Source organism: Sitophilus oryzae, unplaced genomic scaffold, assembly GCF_002938485.1.
Source record: "Sitophilus oryzae breed Bouriz unplaced genomic scaffold, Soryzae_2.0 scaffold_815_pilon_pilon, whole genome shotgun sequence".
Taxonomy (NCBI): domain Eukaryota; kingdom Metazoa; phylum Arthropoda; class Insecta; order Coleoptera; family Curculionidae; genus Sitophilus; species Sitophilus oryzae.
Window position 1 is genome coordinate 435,469 of NW_022147434.1, and position 14,268 is coordinate 449,736.

General features: G+C 33.4%; 1 long non-coding RNA gene across 2 annotated transcripts; it reads right to left on the bottom strand.

Annotated features, from left to right (window-relative positions):
* Positions 1-1,693: 1,693 nt before the first annotated feature.
* LOC115889490 lies at positions 1,694-13,397 on the bottom strand. Of its 2 annotated transcripts, none has more exons than XR_004051459.1 (3): positions 13,273-13,397; positions 4,605-4,722; positions 1,694-2,013 (listed from the first exon to the last, which is right to left on the bottom strand). It is a non-coding gene; the product is annotated as an uncharacterized LOC115889490 (long non-coding RNA). The 2 variants fall into 2 exon arrangements; XR_004051460.1 differs by lacking the exon at positions 13,273-13,397 and adding an exon at positions 9,922-10,020.
* Positions 13,398-14,268: the final 871 nt, after the last annotated feature.

Genomic DNA, 14,268 nt, shown 5'->3' on the forward strand with positions numbered 1-14,268 from the left:
TTTAATGAAACGTCGCACAACGTTGTACTGCGTTTGATATTCTGTAGTACAATAAACATGCCTTCTGGCGACGTAATGACAACGGTATAAAACCCAACTTCTAACAACGTTGTGGCCTACAACGTTTGCCAACGTTGTTAAGGGTTAAAATATACAACTGTTTAAGTGCAACGTCGTAGCGACGTTTTGGCTACGTAATTTGAAGTTTGGGTATGCACAGGGTAGGGAAAAGTACCAATTTCAACGTTGCGAGTACTCAAAACTAGTCGGAAGTCGGAATTTTGTTACTTGGGCAGGGTTTACCAAAGATGCCAAAGAAATCAGTAGACAAGGACTAATTTCAAATTTAGTTTTAGTTTTTTTTGTAAAATAAGATGCCATTTTATTTCTTAACCCGGCGTTAGTCGCTATATGACCATTTTGCTCACGCTTCTGGTAAAACGCGGATATTTCATACAGTAGTGGAAATGATGACGCGAGGTGACGTCTAGTCTCCTAAAATACCTTTACATTTAGGATGGTAGAAGGTGTAATGGGAAGTGCATATCGTTAGAGTTCTACATTATAATATTCTCGATTGTTCTCGCGCTTGTGATCGTGGCTCTCCATAAGGATATATTGGTTACAAATATGCAACTAAATAGTCGGCCGATTAAAATTTGCTTGTTAACATATATTGCGTATAGCCTAAAGCTACGCAATGCAATCAAATAGTGGGCCGTAGAATATATTTCTTTCACTTTTGCAACTAAATAGTCGGCCGACAAAAATAATATGGCAGTGTGTATACCCTAATTATTATAAGAAAATTCACCAGGGACAGGCAGAAAAATGCATGCTTCATTTAGAAATATGTAATAATTACTTTTATTCAAATATGCGATAATTGTTTTGAGTAGTGTATTATTTTGAAGTAACCATTCGTCACTAAAATTTTAAAGCTTCATTGAGAACCTCCCAATTAGTGGAATAAATTAGTGGTTTCAATTACACTTTATACTTTTTAGTTTACGATCATTCACAATGTCTAAAAAACATAATTAAAATTAATAAAATATCCTAGCAACAGCTTGCGTTATAGTCTGTTGTATCCATATAGAGAAAGCATAATATTTAGCTTATAAAACAATACACTTTTGATTTCTAACCAAAATTTTTCTTGATGGGTGATAATCAAAGGCCAAAATGACATTCCTCGCAAATTTTGAAGTATAATTAGTGGAAAAGTCAAAAGTTTGTTAACTTTTTCCACTGATTGAAAATTACTACCGCTAATTATAACGTTCAAATGAATGGAATGCATTACATTAAAATTAGGTGAACAAACTTCTACGAAAAATTGAAACTACTAATTTATTCCACTGATTTTGAGGTTCTGAATGAAGCTTAAGAAATATTAATTTCCCGCTATGCGTTCCGATTGTACCACCTTATGTCTTTGTAAAATAAAATAAACTACTTTGAAATTAAAATGACAGACACATCTATCACTGTCAAGGATTTTGTCGTTGGACAGACTATAGTATTAGTATTTTAAATATTGCGGTGTTGGCGACGTCATTAAAATTACTCTATATAAGCGTATAAGATAATGTATAATTTTGGAGATCCAATTTTTTCCAATTTCCAAATCCAATTTTGGAGATCTAATTTGGATGCGTTAATTTGTATTACCCTGTTTACATACCTATATACCCAGTAGTCTAGGTCTTCATTCCAATCCCACCTCTTATGGTTTCTTTTGAAAGGGCTGGGTGTACCCCTCGATGAAAACAGGAACACATCAAAATCTCTTTCGGCAAAAAAATACGGCAGAGAATCTCTTCCAAAAAGAAGATAGTTGTCCGGACATCCTCCCATCCCATGGAGTAAAACGACCACACTTTTGTTTTTGTTGTCGCGATTTTTGTTATATATTCCATGGGGTACACGGTAGAGAGGCAACAGATAATCGTCTTGCGTGGTAATTTGGTATACTTCGATCGGGTAACCGTGTCTTTTAACTTTTTGTTCCTAAAATTGGCATATTAGAAAAAAATTAAAAAATATTACGGATCTACTAAAATGCCCGAAAACAATTTACCGAAAAGAAATTTCACAGATATGAATAAAAATTCCCCAAAATGTCAATTTTTCTGTCAATATTGCTATGGCATTTAAAGACGAATACCAAACCAAACCAACAACATATCAAAAGTTTAACATTCACTAGCATCAGTAATATGGTAATGTGTGTTACTCTCCTATATAATATTTTTCCCTCGAATTATTATATGAGCATTGAATAACTTAAATTGGTTGTAATATTCCCACTTCTAATAAATTGTTTCTTCACTCTTGTCTTTTTGACTCCAACTGTGGAGTAACAGTTTCTGTTCCCCCTTTACATTGACTACAAATTCGACTACCATTCTACTTGTTTATTATTAATGCGCATTCTCACGACTCGTGTACCGGGTGGCCGGTATAATGATTTATTTTCTAAATATCTCCCGTTAGAAAGAAGATATGAAGTTGCGGTTTGCGCTAATATTTTGGAAATTTTGTGCTCAACTGTGAAAATAGAAATATAGCCTCCTATTTAAATTTTTTATGCAAAAGCGCAATATCTGTTATGATGTCAAACAGCGCCCTCTAGCTACCGCAAAAAAAAAATCTGGAAACAAAATTTATTCTGGAGATCATTAAGGAAGAAAAGCTCTTTGAAACGAGCCCTAGTTTGTTTAAATCGGCTAACCCAAACCAGAGTTATCCTTATTGCATTAAAAGCAAGTTTAACCTTCCCCCACCACTTTATTTTATGAGATAGAGCAAAATACTCAATTTTAATAATATTAAATAAATTTTCAATAAAAATTGCAAATTTCTCGATGATTGCAATAGTAATATTTAAAATACCTGTTCACCTGCATATTTTTGAGAAAAACCGTATTTTCTGATTGGCTATCAGAGAAACGCCCACTAGCGGGCATTTTTCGAACTTTAAAATAATTTCCAGCGATTTGTCTTGGTCGATTTACTTATTAGAATTTTTTTCCCAAAGTTATACGATAAGTAGTTTTTGAGATACAGCCGGCGTCCATTCTTAGTTGGCCACCCGGTACTTGACAAACATTTGTTATTGGAATATACTTGCCATGTCGTGAGAACGGTTTCCTTGTGCAATTATTTGTCACTCGTCGCGTTCATACTCTCTGTCGGTAAACATAGCCCGAGTCAAAGGATCACAATTATTCGTACACTTGCCAAGTATAGCCTCGGCCAGCCTTGTCTATACTTGCCGAGGCGCTCAAACGACTGCGCAAATAATAATTGTACTATTATAGCGTATGTCCCGTTTATTTGCGGATCGTAGTGTTTTTCGAGTTAATTGCGGATAATTTAAAACGTTAAAACAATATTATATTTTATAATATCAAATTTACATTAATAACTTCAATATTGGCGACATACATAAATCGTTCCTTCAGTAATAAATGGAGTGGACAAATGAAGACTACACAGGAAAAACCAGATATGTCTCATTTTCATAGAAATTAAGTTAGCGATACAACTTTATAGGCAACTGTTAGCGTCATTAGAGAAAAAGAAAGCAATAATACGCTTAGTCCCAGAGATATTACAGCTTGTTTATTTTGCCGTACAAGCGAAAAACCAGAGTAGTCCACGCGTAAATGAAAAGCAAACCGTAAATGGCAAAAACCAGAGGTGCCCTTACGCATGGGCGACAAGCATGCATCTTGCAATTAGTATTACTTGTAGTAAATTTATGTATTCTAATAAAAACCTACTAAATATTAGTTTTCTTCCTACAACAAATAAAATAATATTTTAAATTTAGGTTTTATACAACCTTTAATTGGACATCTCTTGTTTTCCCCTGTTTTGTTTTGCATTTTGACATTTTTATTTCGGTATTTCAGAATATGGCGATAATTAACAATATTAATAATTCAGAATTGGTATTTTTGCTCGAATTATTGTATTCTATTTTGCTAATTATTCAACCGAAAATAACACATTTAATTTAAAAACACTAAATTGCATTTTTTTCGGCTCCAATTAAAATGCACAAAGCTGGTTTTACCCGTGTAGTTTTCAAATGATGTTGTTTACTTACTTATACTGTTTACTTGCCAAGGATTTAAACAATGTTTGCGATGCATGGTGTACTTGTTGAAATGGACACACGTCGCGTTGTGTGAGCTCCACACTTGCCAATGTTGTTTACAAACTGGCGATACTTTCCAAGTACGCAAATATTGACGTACTTGCCAAGTAGACGAGTCGTGACAGTCCGCCTTTAGAAATTGGCAGCCAAAACCCCTTTTTAACGTTTTTTTATTAAGTTATCGAAAAAAACCTCACATACTTTTTTGGACAAATAAACAACTAATTTATTTGTAATTTCTAATTAAACAGTTAATGGTAATTTGTTTATACTTCTATATCGTCGATAATTAATTGTTTTCAAGAAATTGTAGAAAAATATATTTACTTAAACCATAATAATTAAGGAATTTACCATTTTTTGTTAGACTAGATCAAAAAATCGAATTGTATAATCTTTATTATTTCAAAATTATTGTCCGTTGCGTACTTACCGTTGTCAGTAAAGCCTCGGGGTGATATTTACTTGCCCCAACTAGAGGAAATATCCATAATATGGCGATTACACTAGACAAGATGCAACTGATTCGCCATAATAGTTTCATAATTTAACTGAAAGGAAAAGAAGGCTGTTATAATTACATCAGTGACTACATGTCACAGATAAAGTCCTTATCGTATTACATATCTTTGAAGTGAAACTTTTTTGGTAACATGATTTTCATGATATTTTGACGGCGTTTCGTGCACTATGAAACACCATCATCATCAATATATCAAAAAATCGTCCAATTTAATGGGAGCATTGTAACTCGGGGCCAAAACTCAAAACGTAGAGGGGGCTCGAGGAGCCCCATCTTTTCGTGATATTTTGATGACGTTTTGTGCACTACGAAACCCCATCATCAATGAATGAAATAAAAAAATCGTCCGATTTAAATAAAATTTGGTATGTCGAGAAATTGGACCAAGGCCAACTCGACCGTGTATGACACGTGTCACTGTGACAGTTAGTTTTGACGTAAGAAATGTCAAAAGTTCCGCGATGACGCCCTCGATGTTTCGAACCGATGCCTCTAAATATACGAAATCATCAGTATTTTTCTTAATTATGGGTCGATTGGAACCAAAATCTCCACGTGTATAGAGGTACCCGAATGGAGTCCTCAAACGGACAGACGAGCAGACAGACAAACAGACGGAAGTAAGAAGAAGTGTCACTTCAAATATGCGCATATAGTGCACCCACAATTTTTTATTAATTGAGTGTCGAAATTTATAGTATAATGTTACATTTTACATTAAAATATATGCAAAAAAAATCGTGGGTGTTTAGGAAGGCTTGAAAGGAAAGAAGGAAGCAGTTTTTTCTATTCGATTCGTCTGTATGTGTCTTAGTGTTGGCGGTTGGAATCGCCATGAATGTTTGTAGGCATAATATGGATTAATATGTTTTGGGTAAGTGCAAACAACAAATGTGTTACAAGTTGTTTGATATTTTTAAAAAAACTGCTTCTCGTATAGTGCCTGAAGAAGCGACAATAAAGTCGCGAAACGTCGCAAAAACATTGTTTCCTTTCAAGCCTTCCCAAACACCCACGATTTTTTTTCTGCGTACTAACTACTGGGAACTAACAATAATCATAATTAAAATATATCATGTCATAATTAAAGTATATCAAGTCACATAGTAAAATAAATAATAATATATAATATATAAAATAATAAAATTTAACCAGTTGCTTTCGGGTATCTACTAAATTTGACATTTAGCAAAAAATGACCTTAAAGTTAGTGAAGTGCTTTACATAGAAGTAAAAATTTGAACCTAATACACCACTCGAAGAAGCTATTCTAGACCACTAGAAGCGATTTTTTGGGGGAATATTCAACCTATAAAGCTTCATTCAACCCCTCTAAATTACTGGAATAAAGTGGTTTCAATAACCTACACTTTATACTTAATGTATGATCATTCGCAAGGTCTAAAAATCCAATTAAAATTAATAGAATATACTAGCATAGCAACATCTTGCGGTAGACAGTTGTATCCACAGAAAAATCTTAATAAGTCGCTTATAAAACAATAAACTTTTTGATTTCTAACCAAAATTTCTCTTGACGGATTATATTAGCTGCCCATACACCAGCCTTTGGACTCGGCTTTCGGATGAAATATTTGCGTTTGTGGGCCAAACCAAGTTTTTGGCAGGCCAAGCTTCTGGTGGACTAAGACTGTCAGAAGCCAAGTCCGCGGACTTGGCCTGTGAGATTAGATTGGTCTAAACAAACGAATGAAAGATAAAGTCCACGGATTTTACCTTTTGGACGCTTTTTCTCTCTAAGCGAAAATACGGCAGTTTTTATTCGGATAAACATTTATCTGTATGGGAACTAAAACAGTTCTTAAATATCTTGAATTAAAGACGGAATACAACAATTTTAGAGAAATATTTAACTATTTACGCCAGCATTAATTTATTTTAAATTTAATAAATTAGTAATTCTAATCGGTTACGGAGTCCAATAAAAAAACAATTAATAATTTACCTCAAGCCTATTTAAGTAAATAATTATATGGGAAATTAAAATAACTTTGGTTGCACATCATAATACGACCACCAGCAAACTCCATAAGACGACGCATGGTGTCATTGATGACGTGCACCCAATGAATAAAAAAATAACTCTTATTTATATACAGTTTGTCTCTCAAAGCAACAAATGTGTTACAAGTTGTTTATTATATCAAGCAAGGTACTACCTACACCTACATACGTCATAACACAAGCTAAAATGCGTTTTCGGTTGTTGTTCATCCTTAAAAAATACATATGAATGCCGAATCTGTTAAATATGAGTTATTTAAACTTTCCGAAATTTCGAAAGATCACGAGCCAGTCCAAAACTGCTATAAAACGTCGAAAGATCTGATCGGTAGGCGAAATCCGCAGGCCGGGTCGCAAGGCTGAGTCCGCACGCCGGGTCCGGTGCTAATCATTGGCCTCTGATTAATGACATTACTGACAAATTTTAGGCCTTTGATCCGTCAAAAAGAAATTGTTGTTAGAAATCAGAAGTTTATTGTTTCTTAACTTTTTATAAGTATTATAGGCTTTCTTTATGGATACAATTGACTACGGGAAGGTGTTGCTAGGATATTTTATTAAATTTATTTTTTTTAAAGCTTGTGAATGATCATAAATGTTTAAGTAGAAATGGTAGGTAATTAACACCACAAATTTATTCCACTAATTTTTACGTTCTGAATGAGGAATGGGGCTTTAGGGGTGAAATTAGGGATGAGGAATTGCATAAATATTTGTTAAAATCTATTCTAGGAGTATCAAATTTTATCCAGAGATTCTCTAGATGACATAATTAAGCACTAAAAGGCGATTTTTGAAAATCACCTCAAGACATTAATAACATACTTTTGGAACAACCGATGCTTATAAATAGTTACAACATGAGATCGGAGTTAGAAGGAATAATCACACGCACGAACACCTACGAAGAATAGCTTTGTCGTGGACGGCATTCGGTAAACGAAAGCGTATACTGAGATCTAATCTTCCAATATGTTTAAAAAGAAAGGTCTTTAACCAGTGTATCTTGCCTGTCCTCACGTACGAAGCTTATCTTCGAAAGTTCAAAAAAACTCATTCTACACTATTCCAAAAATTTGCCCAAAATTTAAGATTATCGCTTAGTACTAATTTCTTTGTAACCTTCTCATCGACGTGGCCTCTAGAAAGTGCAGACCTGGTGCTTTTTTTGCTTGTCTTTAAATGGACACAAATTGAAATAGAACTTTAAAAGCTAAAAATGCATTTATACTTAACGCTAAACATATTTATGTCGCACTAATCGCGTTCTGTGTGGCCGTATAAGACATTCAAATTTGTAACTAAATTAGTTTCCTCAAGGTGGCTAACGGCCTGTTCCAATGCGACCTTTTCAGATCTTCTGTGATCTTTTTCTGATCCTTAATATACATTTTCCAGCTCTATCCTTTTCAAAATGTCTAGCAACTTGGAGACTATGAACCCTTCATATAGTTCATTGTTAGTGGCCTATCACTGCCTATCACAAAGGACCGCATATTTGCCAGGCTATCGCACCGACGTAAAATTTGTTGTCATTTCTTCTTCTGATTCACAGAACCTGTACATGGCTTTGTCCGTCAATCCCTTCAGCTTTAGATGCGTATTCAGTTTATAAAATGTCCTGTTAGACCCACTAGAGATGTGTCTGTTTTTCTGTTTTTGCTTATTAGTTCTGTCGTGAATTTTGGCAATTGTTCTACTATGAACTTTTTCGCCTGTGTCTTAGTCCAAGAGCTGGGAGTAAAAGGGCCTGATAAGTTACCAGAGGCCTACTAATAAGAATATGAATATGACTTTTAAATATTGCAGTAAATAGTGAAAATACATATAGAGTGATATATATTTTTGAGAAACACAAAGCAAGCCAGATCAAATGAGTTTTAAATATACAGGCCGGGTGTTCTATTTAGGAAAACGTAACTTTAGTTCATATTGTCAAAAATAATTTTTACGTAGAAAAACAGACTACGCCACTGTATTCTACGTAAAATGTTCTACAAAAAACAGTTTTCACCTTCTCGATACCTTCTGCAGTAACAGAGATACGGGGTGGGTGTCCCAAATAGCAAAATTTCGAAAAAAAAACTGTAGCTAAAGAACAAAGAGAGCTATGAAAATTTTGTTCGCAGCATTTTCCATTTGACAAAGAAGTGGAACAGGTTTATACAAACCGCATTTTCTATGTTCACTAATAACGGAGATACTGTATGATATCAACCATAATGGGACACCCTGTATATGGCAACAGTGATAGCGAACACTCAGCAGCTGAGCAGTTATATACTAGCTAATGCTCCGCATTGCAATTCCAGTATTAAACCTATCAGGCAGTTCATTTAACTCCCAGTTCTTGGACTATCTGCCTTGGTGAATTTCTCCACCATTCTAGAAATGTTTTGGCTACCTACCATTTTGTGACCATTTTCGTGATTACTTTTGCAACTCTGCTATTGATGAGTCTTGTTTGGCCATTTCATCTGCCTTTTTGTTACTCTTGTAACTCCCGCCGTGCTTTGATGCCCATGCTATTGGGCACCCAACATGTTTACAGCACCACATACAATCGCACTCTAGTCTAAAACTTATCTCCATGGAACCGAGTGCATTTAGCACCCCTTAGATGTCTGTGAAGATGGTTACATTGGCTACTGCGAACGATGTATTCTTTGCTGCCATGTTACTTGTTCTTCGCAATATTGGATTACCGTTATTTCTGGCCAGAGAATTCTGATATCATTAGATAGACTTACGGAGAAGCTATTTCTTGTTTCGGCCCTACTATTTTTGCTACCTAGGTTTGGGGTTATTAACAGCTATTTGGAACTATTTCAGCTTCTAGTCTTGACGACATTCTTGAGTCGTCTGTATATAATGTTGCCTCAACTTGAATGGGTACATCATTAATCCAGTTTACTCTTCCTAGTATAGTTTTCATAAATTTGCTTTTCGATTAACTTCTAGTTTTCAGCAAACTTAGTTTGGCTTATGTGCTGCTGATCGTGAATTAACTTCTACATGAAAAATTTGTATCTAATTGCAAATACGATCTTCAAAAAGTTTAAAGAATTGTACATACAGGCTGAAAAACTGCTTTATTGTTTATAATATATATCAATCATCCTGCATTATATTAAATTAAAATTAATTAACGATATCTTTAGTCGATGAATTAATGAGAAATTAATAAAATTAACAAAATTACCAGCTGATTATATCGCCAAACTCAAACCACACTTTGCTGATATTTTTTTCGGCTAAAAAGGACCGAACTTAGCTTTATTTAACTAGGACATGACTAATGTTCTACTGCCTCAACTTAAATAAAAATATTCTATAGATTATTTGCTTTCACGTGCCTTATACATGACAATTAACTAATTGCTAAACGTCGGCAACAATTGAAATTTGGTATTAATGAACAGTCAATTATTAATACTTAATTATTAAGGTCGTATTAAAATAGCACAAGATATTTTTAAATATATTGTGTGCTACAAATTCGGGGTACGAGCACTGGTATCTCGGAAACCGCAATAGATGTAGAATATAGAATGTTTAGGAGGTGACTCCCCTCCTGGTTTTTGAGTTTTTTGAAAATAAAGCTAAATTTTCAAATTAGCTGATAGTTTGCGAGATACAGAGACCAACTTGTTTTTTGGTTCATCTCAATAGCTTTATTTTTGTTGGAGATATTCGCTTTTGAAGAAGACATATTTTATGTAATTTTTACATTAAAGCCGTGCATCATGCATTTGCTTTTGTCCTTGTCATTTTAATTAAGATACTAAAAAGTCAAATAAATGAGCTACAAATTTCTCAAATAATCATCAAAATCCTAAAACTTTAAAATACATCAAAATCTTAAGGGGCCCATTTTTCGTACCGGTGAATGTATACCGGGTGCGTATCAAAAGTGGCTCACCCGAGGGCTCACCCCTATAACTTTGTTATTTTTTCACATAAAAATCTAGAATTGGTATGTTAGTATATGACATGAATTAGGCTAGATTGACGTATTCAATTGTTTTCAGCCACTTCCTGTTTAACCGGAAATGATTGTAACTTGATTTTTAAATAGTACTCTCGGTATTTTTGTTACTTTATTCGACAGGAAACGACACTGATTAGAATGACATATCATCTGTCAACTTTTGACATTTTCGAATATGGTTTATTTGAAATTGCAACATGCGATTCATAACGATCATTTTTAACGACAAAAAAATACTTTTTTCAAATGTAAGCCACCCTCGTTCCACTTGAAAAAAAGATGAGAAATGATTAAAAATACGATTTGGGCATCTTTAACTAGCCAGGATAAGATACTAAAAACATTAGACGATCAAATATATTTTTCCAAGGCTCCCTGATTACAAATTAGTGTTTTTAACACAGCCATGGCACTCTAGATTGAAATTTAAAATACAATTTTGTTTTAAACGAAAATGTCAAAAGCTGACATATGATATGTCATTCTATTCAGAGTGTAATGCTCTATCAAATGAAGTAAAAAAATACCGACGGACGCGGACGGTGCCATTTAAAAATCAGTAATAATCATTTGCGGTGAAACAAAAAGTGGCCGAAAAGAAGTGAATCAATACTAATTTATGTCATATTCTAACATACTAAGACTTGTTTTTTATCTGAAAAAAATAAAAAAGTTATAGGAGTGAGCCACTTTTGAGACGCACCCGGTATAGGGTGATTCAATTTTGGCGCCTGAAGATATTACTAGAAAAATGGAAAATATGCAATATTGGAAGGATCGAAAACCTGACCTTATATCAGAATTTGACGGTTATTTTTATGATATAACATATGGTATAATAAAAAATACCTGTTTCAGTTAAACGTAATATTTAATTTGGAATTTTCAGTTTAATTTAATAGTTATTGTACAGGGTGTCCCATTTTGGTTGAAATCATACGGTATCTACGTTATTAGTGAATAGAAGATAGAAAGATAGAAGGGTGAGTTTTGCACAAACCTGTCCTACTTTTACGTCGAAGATGCCGTAAACAAAATTTTAATAGCCCTCTTCGTTTCTAAGCTACAGGGTCTTTTTGAAAATTTTGAAATTTGGGACACCCTCTGTATCTCTGTTATTGATAAAGGTATCGAGAAGGTGAACACTTTTTATTGTAGAATTTTTTACGTGGAATAAAGTGGCGTAGTAACGAACGTTTCAACATATGAACTAAAGTTATGCTTTCTTAAAAATATTTCTATAAACACCCTATATATTTATAAACTATATGATCTGGCTTGTCATAAGCTTCTGAAAAAAAAATATCATATATATATATATATATATATATATATATATATATATATATATATATATATATATATATATATATATATATATATATATATATATCACTCTATATTTATTTTCACTATTTACTGCAATATTTAAAAGTTTTTATTAAAAGATCATTATTACTAGTAGGACGCCATGATTGATAATAAAAGAAACTAAAGAATTATTAGAAGTATACTGCCATCTGTCTCTTGTTTTATTTTGGGAGCCACTAATAAATTCTTTATATTTTATTAGGGAAACTCTTTAACCGCTATTTGTAAATCTTGGAAGCTATCGTACCGGAACTTTTAGATATTCCTTTAGCTAATTTACGTGAAATATACTTTCAGCAAGATGGGGTTTCCCCTCACAACTTTAACAATATTAAAATTTTGTTTTGTTAAATTATTATTTCTCAAATCAATGAATTGGAACCAATGGACCCATATGATACCCCCCCCTAATTCCCGGATTTTTGATTTGATATGAAATATATCGTAGCAACTACAACAATGTCAAACACCTGGAAAATGCTTTAATAATGCAAGCTTTTAGATGTTTGCAAACCCATCCCGTTAAAATAAATTCCGTTATAAAAAACATATATATTCAGAAATTCAGTGGTAACAGTTCAAAAGTAAAATATATCAATCCCAAATAAAATTTTAATATGTGTATGACTATTTTAGTAAATACCATTTTGATTTTTTTGTTATTTATCACGGCCTACTAATAAGAAAATGATATAATTTTAAATATTGCAGTAAATAGTGAAAATACATATAAAGTGATATATATATTTTTGAGCATAGCAAGACGGATTATACATACACAGGGTGTTCCATATGAAAAAAACATAACTTTAGTTCATATTTTCAAAAATATTTTTTTCGTAGAAAAACAGACTACGCCACTGTATTTTAAGTACAAAGCTCTATAACAATCAGTTTTCACCTTCTTGATATCATCCAGAATGACAAAGATACGGGGTCGGTACCAAATTGCTAAATTTTCAAAAAAAATGTAGCTCAGAAACGAAGAGGCCTATGAAAATTTTTTGAGGTTTGTGGACAGGTCTGTGCAAACCGCATCCTCCTATCTTTACTAATTATAATTAGAGATACCGTATGATTTCAACTAAAATGGGACACCCTGTACGTTTTCCAATTTCAAAATTTAATATAAAGTTGACAAGAAATAACAAAATTACAGTAAAATACTAATTTGTTAATACTTTTACTTACCTGTGTTAATAAATAAGTGACACTAAAATTACGTTAAATTTTCTAATATTATTACGACTTCTTAGTTTTAATAGGGCATTTAAAAACACCTGGAACGTGGTAAAAAACGTGTAAAATGTTAACAAATAAAAGCAGAATAGTACATCACCAAATTTGTTTTCTAGAATAATTGCATAAAAAATAGCGTACTATTATGTTATTGGCGTCAACTCTTGTAGTCATTAAATGCTTAAGTGTGTAGTAAAATCCAAACAAATTTGTTTTTACGTCATAAGCGCTTGAAAACATAATCTATCAGAAAAAAACTGGGGTTTTCGCTTACTCGAAAAAAAATATACAAAATAAAAGAGTACCGTAAACTGGGGTATCTTTCAGATCGGGGAAGTTAGCAACTCATTGAAAGCAGGAACTATAAAATACGATCCTGCTTGGGCTGCTACAATTCTGCTTTATCCTGCTTCAAATCCCAACCCAGCCACACCTACCAATTTTGAGCTATAGTTACTTTTATTTTGGTTGCGGACTTCCCAGTTGGCAACACATGAGAAGCAGGATCGCCAAAGCTGGTTCCTGCTTGCGCTGCTATACTCCTGCTGCATCCCGCTCTAAATTTCATCCCAGCAACACTTGCTGTTTTTAAGATACAGCAAGTTTAAGTCTGATTGGTGACGTCACACATAGCAACACAATTAAAGCAAGATGGCTGAAACAAGTTCCTGCTTTGGCTGCTATAATCCTGCCTTATCCTGCTTCAAACCCCATACCAGCCACTCTTGTCGTTTTTAAAATAGAACGAATCGATTTCTGGTAATCAGTCGCACATTAAGATTATAGGAATTATTTTTTTTTAACTTGATAAGTTTCACTTTAGGCTGCTATTTTTTTGCTTTATTTGCCTAAAATATGTATAAGCTTCCAAGCCATAAATAATTATTCCGAACAGTTGAACAAAATAAGGCAGGTTCAGTGTTCTCAGGACTCAGGAGTAACTTTAGA